This window comes from Mustelus asterias, unplaced genomic scaffold (genome assembly GCF_964213995.1).
Source record: "Mustelus asterias unplaced genomic scaffold, sMusAst1.hap1.1 HAP1_SCAFFOLD_42, whole genome shotgun sequence".
NCBI classification, from domain to species: Eukaryota; Metazoa; Chordata; class Chondrichthyes; order Carcharhiniformes; family Triakidae; genus Mustelus; species Mustelus asterias.
The window spans coordinates 2,838,554-2,849,720 of record NW_027590119.1 but is presented as its reverse complement, the minus strand read 5'-3'; the positions used below and the strand labels follow the sequence as shown (position 1 = coordinate 2,849,720).

The following is an 11,167-nucleotide window of genomic DNA, read 5'->3' as shown; positions in this document are numbered from 1 at the left end:
TGCTGGAAAATGTCAGCAGGTCTGACAGTATCTGTGGAGACAGAGTGGAGCCAATGTTTCAAGTATGGATGACCCTTTATAAGAGCGGTTATGAAGTGTCTCCCAGACTCGAAATGTTGGCTCTATTCTCTAATAATTTTATCGATAAGTTTCTTGTTCTTAGTTTCCAAACAGCAGGTAAGAGACCTGTCCAGTCCTCACTCAAGCTCTGATTTTTCACTGGCCTTGCTTGGGTCAGTTTATAACCATTAGAATCTACTCTGAGGTCTGCTTTTCAGTCCAGTGCTATTTGGAGTATACCGTTACCGCACCGACTAACGGGTCACAAGTCCCTCACAGTTCTTATCACAAATTTGGGATAAAATAATTTAAACAATGCCTGAGAACGCTTTTTAACTTCTGAACCAACTATCTGCTACTGTTTGTTGATTGGTCAGACCTCCTCTTCACAGATTCAAGTATATCAGCCGCTGAACACCAGCCGGTCCTGGAATAAGTTTAATTCTAACTCATTCTGAGAAATATTCTCACCAGGTTCTCTGTCTGGGCCCTGCTAAGCAGCTTTAATGGTCCGTGATTGCAGAAACTGAGCAGTCACAGGAATGTGGTCAAGATAGTCCAGTCCCATAATGCCTCACATTCAATCTGCAGTCCTTCAATTATAACAGAATATGTGGCTGTCTGTAGCTGCCTCGGCCATGGTCAACCCCAACACTGCCTTCCTGAACTGTTACAATGCCTGAGGTGTAAGTACACCCACAGTACTGCTAGGGAGGGATTTCCAGCTACACATTCCAGACTTTCACTGGACTGCAGATGGATACCAGATTGACATATTCCATTCAACCACTCCCAAGGTGAGTTATTCCAATTCCTTTATTGTCCAGGACAATATATTCACAATATCTTTAAAACAGAAATTAAACATTCCCATTTGATTTGAGACAGTAACATATTCTGTTCGTTTGTTCTTTATTGTCAATGTCAGGCTGGGGTTGTTCCCCTTGGAGCAAAGGAGGTTGAGGGGAGATTTGATAGAGGTGGACAAGATTCTGACAGGTTTAAATAAGGTGGACGAAGAAAAGCTGTTCCCATTAGCTGATGGGACATGGACGAGGGGGGACACAGATTTAAAGTTTCAGGTCAGAGATGTAGGGAGGGATGTGAGGAAGAATATTTTGATGCAGCGAATGGTAATGACCTGGAACTCACTGCCTCCGAGGATGGAGGAAATGGAGACAATAAACAATTACAAAGGAAATTGGATGGGCATCTGGGGGAGTTTCAAACAGAAATGCTGACTAAATATCTCTGAACTTCCTCACACCCGGTCACTCTGTGATCCTTGTGAAATTTAAAACAAGGTATTCGCAACAAGACTCAAAGAACATCAGCCCACTGGAGGCAAAGTTGTGAGACCGGCCAGTCCAGCAGAAAGAAACCCTCCGACCCTCCCCATTGACCAACTGTGAGAATGAACAAAATGCAGTCCTGGATGTAATTGAGAGCAGAAACAATAACAGCAGAATCCAACCCCTGTGAACTTGTTGGTGCCTCAGCAGCTGTGATGAAATTCCGAACACTTTTTATACACTGAGCAGGTGGACAGTTTCTCCCCAGTGTAACTTCACTGATGTCTCAACAGGTGGGGTAACTGAGTGAATTCCGTCCCACACTGAGAGCAGGTGAATGGTCTCTCCCCATGTGAATTCGCTGGTGTCTCTGCAGGTTGGATAACTGACTGAAACCCTTCCCACACTGAGAGCAGGTAAATGGCCTCTCCCCTGTGTGAACTTGCTGGTGTCTCCGCAGGTGGGATGACTGAGTGAATCTCTTCCCACACTGAGAGCAGGTGAACGGCCTCTCTCCAGTGTGAATGTGCTGGTGTTTCTGCTGGGTGGATAACTGACTGAAACCCTTCCCACACTGAGAGCAGGTAAATGGTCTCTCCCCAGTGTGAACTCGCTGGTGTCTCCGCAGGACGGATGACCGAGTGAATCCCTTCCCACACTGAGAGCAGGTGAATGGCCTCTCCCCAGTGTGAACTCGCTGGTGTGTCCGCAGGTCGGATGAACGAGTAAATCCCTTCCCACAATGAGAGCAGGTGAATGGCCTCTCCCCGGTGTGAATGTGCTGATGTGTCCGCAGGTCGGATGACCGAGTGAATCTCTTCCCACAATGAGAGCAGATGAATGGCCTCTCCCCGGTGTGAACTCGCTGGTGTGTCTGCAGGTTGGAAAACTGACTGAACCCCTTCCCACACCGAGAGCAGATAAACAGCCTCTCCCCAGTGTGAATTCGCTGGTGTCTCTGCAAAGTGGATAACACAGTGAATCCCTTTCCACACTGAGAGCAGGTGAACGGTCTCTCTCCGGTGTGAACTCGCTTGTGTGACTGCAGGCTGGGCAACAGAGCGAATCCCTCCCCACACTGAGAGCAGATGAATGGCCTCTCCCCAGTGTGGCTGCGCCGATGAGCATCCAGCAGAGAGGGGGCTCTGTATCTCTTTCCACAGTCTGCACATTTCCATGGTTTCTCCATGGTGCAGGTGTCCTTGCCTCTCCCTTGGGTGGCCAATAAGTTGAAGCCTTGTCCACACACAGAACACGGGTAGAGTCTCTCCCCGCTGTGAATGATGTGATATTTATTCAGGCTGTGTAACTGGTTAAAGCTCTTTATGTGGAGATGCCGGCGTTGGACTGGGGTAAACACAGTGGCTTTTGCTACCAAATAAACCTGTTGGACTTTAACCTGGTGTTGTTAAACTTCTTAGTAAAGCTCTTTAGTCAGTGCACTGGAACACTCTCACTCGGGTGTGGCAGTGTGTTGCTGCTTTTCCACTCACTGATGGCCGAAGTCTTTTCAAATCGAAGTGGAAGCTTTAATCTGAAGCTCAGTGGCCAACTTCCGCATTGAGACGTCACAATGGAGCGCTGCCTCAATCAGCCAATAGGAATTACTCGACACCGCAGTGACGTGTCGGGGTTCCATGGCGCAGGCCCGGTTCGCGGACCCGGGAGCCCCGCCCCCACCCATTGTTCCCCTCCCCCCCTACACCTCCTCCAGGCAACCGGCTGACGGCTCCGGCCAGAGCGAGAAGCCGCGCGGTGATCTCCCCCTCCCCCCTCTCTCTCCGGCGGCTGCGGCTCCAAAAAGAGATCGAGAGCGACCGCTGGCGGCAGCCGCACCCGACAGCTCGGCTCAGCAGCGCTTTCTGCGCCTGCGTGCTGGGCTGCCAGCTGAGGGAGTGGGGGAGGGGACTTTGCAAAATCTCTTCCCATCATTTTCTTCCCAGTCCCGCAGTTTGATTTGAAACAGAACAGCTTCTGTTTGTAGCTTCACCACAGACTCAAACTTCACACACAGACTCAAACTTCACACACAGACTCCAACTTCACACACAGACTCAAACTTCACACACAGACTCAAACTTCACACACAGACTCAAACTTCACCACAGACTCAAACTTCACCACAGACTCAAACTTCACCACAGACTCAAACTTCACCACAGACTCAAACTTCACACAGACTCAAACTTCACCACAGACTCAAACTTCACCACAGACTCAAACTTCACCACCACAGACTCAAACTTCACCACAGACTCAAACTTCACCACAGACTCAAACTTCACCACAGACTCAAACTTCACCACAGACTCAAACTTCACACACACTCAAAATTCACACAGACTCAAACTTCACACACAGACTCAAACTTCACACACAGACTCAAACTTCACCACAGACTCAAACTTCACACACAGACTCAAACTTCACCACAGACTCAAACTTCACCACAGACTCAAACTTCACCACAGACTCAAACTTCACCACAGACTCAAACTTCACACACAGACTCAAACTTCACACACAGGCTCAAACTTCACCACAGACTCAAACTTCACCACAGACTCAAACTTCACCACAGACTCAAACTTCACACACAGACTCAAACTTCACCACAGACTCAAACTTCACCACACAGACTCAAACTTCACACACAGACTCAAACTTCACCACAGACTCAAACTTCACACACAGACTCAAACTTCACACACAGACTCAAACTTCACACACAGACTCAAACTTCATCCTCTGGACAACATCTGTGAGGAAAACACTTTATTTCTCCCCCTGGGAAATACAGAGACAGAGAAATTCTCTGGAACTGGAATTAGAGACAAATATACTGAGGGGGAAATGTTTGTGATTTTGTGGAACCTGTTTTTATTGTCTTAGCTTTTTAAAGTGTAATTTATCCTGTCTATTCAAATACTGTTTCTTAATGCATGATTCAGTGATGTTAATTTTAGATTAATTTTTAATGTAAAATTTTTAAAAATGAAACATTGTCTTTTAGTTTATTCTATTGGGATTTGTGGGAATTTGCTGATTATAAGGTGACCATGAGGATCGTAACAACATTGATATGTCTGGTGTTGTTATATGGTGCATATGATGTGGAGATGCCGGTGTTGGACTGGGGTGGGCACAGTAAGAAGTCTCACAACACCTGGTTAAAGTCCAACGGGTTTATTTGGAATCACGAGCTTTCAGAGCGCTGCTCCTTCTCACCTGATGAAGGGGCAGCGCTCTGAAAGCTTGTGATTCCAAATAAACCTGTTGGACTTTAACCTGGTGTTGTGAGACTTCTTACTATATGGTGCATAATGGGTATATTATTTATGGATTTGTATTACAGTTGATGTTGTTTAATTCCAGAATAGTATTGTAACTACTCTGTATATTTTCCAGTCAAAGAGTCAGCAGAGCACAAGATAAATCAATTCAGCAGCTTGACTCCGTGCCCAGTCTCTGTCGGGGAATCCACTCGGTGCCATTTGTCCTCGATATCCCTGTTCCCCAGCACGTTTCATTCCTTCAAGTGCCCGACCAATTTTATTTTGAAATCACTGGTCGTCTCCACTTCCACCACTCTCATCATCAGTGAGTTCCAGAACATGATTGTTTGCTCCCTAAGTCAAGTTCTTCCGCACCCATCTGTATCTCTAATCATGTAATAGAGTGCTGAATATTGCATACATTTTTAGTTCACTAAATATGCAAATGTTTTATATGCTTAGACACAAGCCTGTGTGAAGATTTCAGGAATATGTGTCCTGTACAGGAAACAGTCGGCACGGATCTGTCGATTAGGATGAATCAGCACCCTCAGGAAAATGTTAGACCTCAAATAGACAAAGGTGAGAATGGAGGGAGAGTGTTTGGGATGGAGATTTACAAATTTTCAAGAATGAGAGGAAAGAATGTTCCACAGAAACTAGAATTGTCTGTTCTGAGTTTTTATCCTGTACTGACAAAGAACAAAGAACAAAGAACAATACAGCACAGGAACAGGCCCTTCGGCCCTCCAAGCCCGCGCCGCTCCCCGGTCCAGGATTGAATCCTGAATCCAGGATCCCCGCCCAATTTTCCAGCCTATCTACATACCAATATCCTATCCACCGAGCTGTCCCTCACAGCTATGATGCTTTGTTCATTACAACCTATTAACTTACCCCCACCCCCCCATTCCAGACCATGTGATCTCCAGGGAGAGGCGAAAACCCAGAGTGAAAAACCCCAGGGCCAATATGGGGAAAAAAAAATCTGGGAAATTCCTCTCCGACCCCCTGAGGCGATCGAAACGAGTCCAGGAGATCACAATGGCCCCGATCGGAAAATGCTTCCCAACCCTAGTTATTTCCACTTCCACGAACACCATATGAATTCCATATGACAGCAATGATTCTTGTGAATTTCCTTCACAGGCTATTAGAAGGGGAGAATTTACAGACACAAATCTCAACAAACATGACGTTAGGATCTGACAGAGTCACCCAATTATTCAGGATCTGAATACCATCGGCATTTGAAACTAGAATGGAAAATGTTTGTCTGTCCCTTCAAACTGTTTAAACATCAGTGTGACTGGAAAATCACTGAGACACAGACACTCGAGTGAGAGTATTCCAGTGAACTGACTGTGGAAAGAGCTTTAACCAGTTACACAGCCTGGAAAAGATTGAAGGATTCACAGTGAGGAGAGAGACCATGTACGTGTTATCTGTGGGGTCAAACCTTCATCTGAACCTGGAGATGTACAAACACACTCAGACCATGGAAATGTAGGGACTGTGGGAAGGGATTCAATTGTCCCTCGAAGCTGGAAACCCTTCGATGCAGCCTCACTGTGGAGATACCGTTCACCTGCTCTGAGTTTGGAAGGGGATTTCGTGATTCATCCACCCTGAGGAATCACCAGCGACTTCACATCAGGGAGAGGCCATTCACCTGCTCTGAGTGTGGGAAGAAATTCAGCGATTCGTCTGCCCTGCTGACACACCAGCGGGTTCACAATGGGGAGAGACCATTCACCTGTTGTGTGTGTGGAAAGGGATTCACTCAGTCATCTACCCTGCAGAACCACCAGCGATTTCACATGGGTGAGGGACTGTCCCCCTGCTCAGAGCGTGGGAAGGGATTCACTCACTCATCCCTCCCGCTGACACACCAACGCATTCACACTGGGCTGAGGCCATTCATCTGCTCCGAGTGTGGGAAGGGATTCACTCAATTATCTAGTCTGCTGAGACACAAAGGATTACACACTGGGGAAAGGCCATTCATCTGATGTGTGTGTGGGAAGTGACTCAGTCAATCATCCAGTCTGCTGGAATACTGAGGCACCTCCCCCAATAAGAAACCTGTTCAATGCTCTGACTGTGGGAGCTGCTTTAAAACCTTAGCCTACCTGAGGGTCGACCAGCGCATTCACACTGAGGAGACCCCGTTCAGGCGCTCTCACTGTGCAAAGAGGGTTAGAACATCATCTGACCTACTGAAACATCAGGGAATTCACACTGGGGAGAGACCCTGATAATTCCCACTCACTTTCAGCGATTTCTCATAAAACCTACCAGATTGGAAGCTTCTGCCTGAAATTTTATTTTCCCTCAGTTTCCAAACTGAGACCATTCACCTGCTCAGTGTGTGGGAAAGGATTCACTTGTTCACCCAAGCTGCTGAGACACCATGGCAGTCACAACCATTAGTGACCTTTCAGATGCTCTGACTGTGGCTGTTAATTATATCAATAGAGGTTAAGTTTATTCAGATGGAGGGCACTGATTAGATAGTTATGAGCAGGTAAAAAGTGGGACTCACTAATATAACTTGGAGTCAGAGTTGAACCTGTAATGTTTGATTCTGTGAACAAATCTAGACCAAGTAAAGATTGACTCCACCCCAAGGCTGTCAGGATTATAACATGGTAACAGAAAATGCTTGTCTAATGGTGAAGGTTGGAAACTAAAAGAAAGTATATTTCAGACAGAAGTTTACAATCCCAGCAGCTTTTGTGAGAAATGAGTGAAAGGCAGTGGGAATTGTCAGGGTCTGATTACCTGCTGATGCTCTCGGAGTCTGAACCATACAACCAGTGGAAGAATGAAGTGGCGATGTGGACACGGGTTACATCCCGATCAAGGAGGAAACAAGATCTGGCCTTGGCATTGTCACTTCCTAACACAAGGAAAATCAGCAACAAAGCATTTTCTGATCAGCCAAACTGCAAGTTGATAACTGCACTGGCACGGATGATTCATGTCAAGAATTCACTTCAGGTGGTTGGAGGGTAGAATCCCTGTCAATTGGTCTATGGGAGAAATCCCTGATTCCCCTCTGTGCCGGGCGATCGCCCTCCTGCTTTAAAGGGATACAATTAGTTCCATTTTCAGTCATCAATTATCTGATTGTTCCATGAAAAGAATTGCTCGAAGCAACAAATTATTGGAGATACCAGAAGAGGGTTTCTTCATGTGTAACGTTTGTGTTGAAGAAGAAAAACCATCTTTTTCTTCGATTTGTTTTGAAACACTGTTTGTGTGAATTTTTGCGATCCCGGTCAGGACTGTTAACGTTTGCAGAGAAATTCGAACACCCAGTGATTAACTGAAAGAATTACATCACAAGATTCCACATTTTTAAACAAAAACAAACTTTACTGTATGTTTAAATAAAATTTAAAAAGACAACACTACAAATTGAATACTACACTCAAAGATTTATGATATAAACCTAGTTCTATTTTTTTACCTCACCCCAAGAGTTTCTTTATACTTAATGATATCTTGAGGTTTCATTCACTTCTGTTCCTAGGACCATCCCAAAGGTATGCTAAAGCTCTCCACAATTCACTTTAATTCTCCCCAGTACTCCAGATATTCTCCAAGCTCCAAGAGTTTATGGGAGTCCATCCATTATCTTTTCACTAAACAAGCCTCCAATTTTCCTTTAAGCTCTCAAACTGTGGACTCCTCAGTCCAAACATGGGCTTCACTGCATTCTTGCTGAGGGATTTAAATGTTGGAAACACCCCTGGTTTCTAATGGTCCTCTAGGCTTCTAGTCCCACAGATGGTTCACAGCTCCTGATCCCACAATTGGTGGCTTCCAAGCTAACTGCAGACTGTCCGCTGGAACCAGGTCATTGATTGGAAAGGACTCAAAAGGTTACGGGGAAAAGGCAGGAGAATGGGATTGAGATTTATCAGCCATGATTGAATGGCACAGCAGATTCGATGGGCCGAATAGCCTAATTCTGCTCCTATATCTTATGGTCTAATTCTAACCAAGGCTCCACCCTGAATCACATATCCCCATGGTAACAGAGACGATTGAATATCTAACAGATGTTCAGCTTCAAAATTGGACCTTTTTTCCTGAGGTCAGCATGAAGAATTCACCGAACAAAAACAGTACAATAATTGTCAGACCCAATGTCTCCAGCTAAAAGATCCAGCTGACCTTTTACAGTTCTTACCTCTCGAGTTTTGACTTCTTAAACCAACATGGGCCATGCTTTGTGACTGCGAATTCCCTGAGGGTGTTTTCATCAGATTCTCAATCCAGGTTTTCCATTTTTTAAAAGCAATTCTTGCAACTAATTCTTATTTCTAAAACATAGGAATTATGAAATTAGATTTTTGGAACAAAAACAGGAAGAAATGGAAATGTATCAACTTCATAATATCCCATTTAGAATATTACAATATACAACATGCTGTATATCTTAACACAGTAAGAAGTTTAACAACACCAGGTTAAAGTCCAACAGGTTTATTTGGTAGCAAAAGCCACACAAGCTTTCGAGGCTCTGAGCCCCTTCTTCAGGCTCTGAGCCCCTTCTTCACCTGAAGAAGGGGCTCAGAGCCTCGAAAGCTTGTGTGGCTTTTGCTACCAAATAAACCTGTTGGACTTTAACCTGGTGTTGTTAAACTTCTTACTGTGTTTACCCCAGTCCAACGCCGGCATCTCCACATCATGTATATCTTAACAACAGCCATGATCTTATTGAATGGTGGAGCAGGCTCGAAGGGCCAAATGGCCGACTCCTGTTCCTAAGTCCACTGTTTTCCGATGTTGATCTATCTTATAACCTGCAATAGACATAATAATCCCTCCATTGTCCACTTCACAGTCACAAGTCCAGCTTGGTAACAGCACACTGCTGGGTTCCATGTCCAGGAATCTCAGTCCACTGAAGATGGAAATTACTGCTTGCAGTGTTTTCTGAAACTTTTCTTCTTCCAATAATTATAATCCAAAGGTCCTCCTGCAAAAGAGAGTCTTCATTGCTGTTCATTTGTGAATTTTCAAGTTATATTTTGAAAACAGTCTGTTCAGAGTTCACGTTTTGAAATTTATTTTCTTTCATGTTTGTAGTTTCTCCATTGTTTAAATCCAGAGAGAATATTCCAGTCAATTCCACATTGAAACTGTCTTCTTCTTGCTCTGTTGTAGCTGATTCCTTTATTGTCCAGGAAAATATATTCACAATATCTTTAAAACAGAAATTAAACATTCCCATTTGATTTCAGACAGGAACATATTCTGTTCGTTTGTTCTTTATTGTCAATGTCTGGCTGGGTTGTTCTCCTTGGAGCAAAGGAGGTTGAGGGGAGATTTGATAGAGGTGGACAAGATTCTGACAGGTTTAGATAAGGTGGACAAAGAAAAGCTGTTCCCATTAGCTGATGGGACAAGGATGAGGGGGACACAGATTTCTTGTTTTGGGTCAGAGATGCAAGGGGAGGGGAGATGTGAGGAAGAATATTCTGATGCAGCGAATGGTAATGACCTGAAACTCGCTGCCTACGAGGGTGGAGGAAGTGGAGACAATAAACAATTACAAAGGAAATTGGATGGGCATTTGGGATGTTCCAAACAGAACAAAGAGCAAAGAAAATTTTGTTTTCTTTAAACAAAAAAAACAAAACAAAAAAGAACAAAGAAAATCCATCAAGACATCATTTAACTGAGTGTGGCAGAAAGGGACCTACACAGGGTTGGAATCGGTGGGATTCGGGGGGGAACTCTCCGCCGGTTGGGGATATACCAGGTACAGGCGAGGATGGCTGTGGTTGTTGGAGGTCAGTCATCACTGCAAGGGTCATTGCAGGGTTCATCTAAAACTCTGCTGGCCATGTTTAAACTCACATTAAGTGTTATTCCACTATCACCCTCGTGCACAATGATCCACCCAGTAAAGCAACAACTTAATATTAAAATTCTCATCCTTGGTTTCAAATCACTCCATGACCTTGCCTGTCCCAATATCTATAATCTCCTATCAGCCCCACAACCCTCAATATATTACACTGCTCTAATTCTGGTCTTTAGTTTGTCCCTGCCCTTGCTTCACCATTGCAAGCTCTACCTTCAGTTGCTTAGGCTCCAACCTCTGGAATACCATCCCTACACGTCTCCAACTCTCCACCTCGCTTTACTCCTTTAACACACCCCTTAAAATCTACCACTTTGACCAAACCTTTGGTCATCTAACCTAGTATCTTCTTTGTGGCTCAATGTCATACTTTATTTTACAATGCTCCTTGGATGTTTTATTACTTAAAGGCGCTATATAAATATATTTTGTTGTTACTCATGTCTCCTGGGTCTAATCATTTTCAGCGGCTTCATTAATTACCGTCTCCCCACCGTAGGGTCGGAAACGGGGATGTTCACTGGTGATTGCAGTGTATATTACCATTCACAACTCTGAATACTGAAGCTGCCCGCATGCAGCGCAGGACCAGGACAACATTCAGGTTGGAGCTGATTGTCAATTCATACTGACACCACATAATTATCAGGAAATAT

General features: G+C 44.6%; 1 protein-coding gene across 1 annotated transcript in view; it reads right to left on the bottom strand.

The window, feature by feature from the left end:
* The window catches only part of LOC144482743 (uncharacterized), a 101,496-nt gene that overhangs the window by 55,599 nt on the left and 34,730 nt on the right, over window positions 1-11,167 (bottom strand). The window lies entirely within an intron of this gene.